Raw genomic sequence first — 2041 nt, 5'->3', positions numbered from 1 at the left:
TGAACATTAAATTACATGAACTTGTTACTTAGTAGTTTAACGACCATGAAATTGCTAGAGCTAGGATCGACCAAATCTTTGATAAGTGATAAAAGTAACTAATTTAGTTGTGTTGGAGAACATAAATTGTGACCACAATTGTGTTTATATAGATCAATCTTACATAGCTTATCTACGTATTATAATTGATTCTATCTTTGCTACTGTATGACCGTACATAGTTTTACATGGATTAATGAAAACATTAGTAAATTTGGACTTGAATTGCTAATAAAATAATATTAGATAACCAACATTAATAATCCATAATTAGTAGCTAACCATAGGGGAGAATTGGATTTGAACTAAATGGAAGTGTTTTAATAATTGATTGAAATCGTTAATTAAGTGATTAAGTTTGTCTGAACTTGCAAAATCAGATTAAAACCAATTAAACTCTTGTTTGTTTTAGGTTATTTCTTAGTACTTAAATTAGTTAATTAAATATGCTCCCTGTGTTCGATACCCAACTGTTAGTGCTATATTATTTCTGAAAAGGTACAATGCCTTAAGTCGTAATAGTTAGTTAAATTATTGGTAAAACTAATAGGTGTAGCAATATTACATGCATCAAGTTTTTGGCGTTGTTGTCGGGGAACGGCTATTTAGTTTTAGATTTAATTGTTTTAGGTTATTCGATCCTTTTTGTGGGTTTAAACCTACAAAAAGTTAATTTTTAGCATTAGTTTTTTTTTGAATTGCTAAAATCATGACATGAGCCTTAAGCCCATGACGTGATTTCGGTTGTATTATGTTTTATTTTGTTTTCAGCTTCTGTTTAGTTTATCTGATTCAACACGAGGTGGTAGTATTAGCACGTCATGGTGAACGTTCAATAAGATTTTTTTAATTACAGTAGTACATGACCCGTGGATCCAATACACCTTTGATACCACCGCTTAAAGATCCAGAGTCAGCCCTTCGTAAAAAGACGATCAAGAATGTAAGAGAAACCAACCCACCACAGAAATCACCATTCAAAGATATTAAATCGGTTTTTGGTAAGAAGAAAGGAAAGAAAGTAGGAGAATAAATCCCCCAAAGGGCGAAAGCAAGGTTTAAAGCTTTTAGCAGACTACTAATACACAAGAATCAAAATACGAGCCCGAAACCGAATCAGAAAAAGAAGAAAGTGAAACCGAAGACGGGACGAATAAAAAATGGCGGACATTGCCGACATTTCGATGGAAACATACAAGAAGAGAATTCGAGAGGAAACCGGTCCAGGTTTAGTGCAACCCGCGATTCCCGCCACCGCAACATTCGAGCTTAAAGGACATATTCTTTCCGCGCTTAAGGATTTTCCATTTTCCAGCAAGGTCATGAGGATTCTTGTAAAAACCATGATGAACTCAATCACATCGCAGATTACTTCAACATTCCAAATGTTCCTCACAAGACGGTGTTATTGAGAATGCTTCGAGTCACTTTTGAAGGAGCCGCTAAAGATTGTTTGAAGGCACTTCCACCCAGTGCCATTACTATATGGGCACAAATGCGTGAACAATTCTTAGAGCAATTTTCCCCACCATCAAAAGTTTCTAAACTCAAAAAGGGGATAGCTAACTTTGAACAACAACCGGGTGAATCAATTATGTTGCATGGGAGTGTTACAAGGGATTACTTCGAAATTCCCCCAAAACGATCTTAATGTGCAACAAGAAGTATCAATTTCTATGATGGGGTAAATGTGATGACAAGACAACTCATTGCTTTTGAAGGACCTTTGACGAATAAAAATCCCGCTGCAATTAAGGAAGTAATTGAAGAGTTTTCTAAGCCTTTGCATGAGTACCACAATCCTCGAAATGATGGGGCAAAAGAAATTAGGAGTGGCACATCTGAGGACATGGCGACTGTGTTAGTTATGTTGAATTAGATGGACCGATGATTGACAAAGATGGAGCAATCAATACATGTTATTCATGTGGTGTATGAAAGATGCACTGGTCCACATCTAACAAAAGATTGCCATTTGGATGAGAACGAGAACAAGAAATAT

The 2041-nt window shown here is 35.6% G+C and overlaps 1 non-coding gene across 1 annotated transcript; it reads right to left on the bottom strand.

Annotated features, from left to right (window-relative positions):
- Positions 1-1582: 1582 nt before the first annotated feature.
- LOC145151760 (small nucleolar RNA R71) lies at positions 1583-1687 on the bottom strand. Its single transcript, XR_013732316.1, has one exon. It is a non-coding gene; the product is annotated as a small nucleolar RNA R71 (small nucleolar RNA).
- Between the last annotated feature and the right edge of the window lie 354 nt (positions 1688-2041).

This window comes from Lactuca virosa, chromosome 1 (assembly GCF_052849685.1).
Source record: "Lactuca virosa cultivar CGN04683 chromosome 1, Lactuca_virosa_CGN04683_v6, whole genome shotgun sequence".
Classification (NCBI taxonomy): Eukaryota; Viridiplantae; Streptophyta; class Magnoliopsida; order Asterales; family Asteraceae; genus Lactuca; species Lactuca virosa.
The sequence above is the reverse complement of the archived record's forward strand: the minus strand, read 5'-3'. Positions and strand labels throughout refer to the sequence as shown.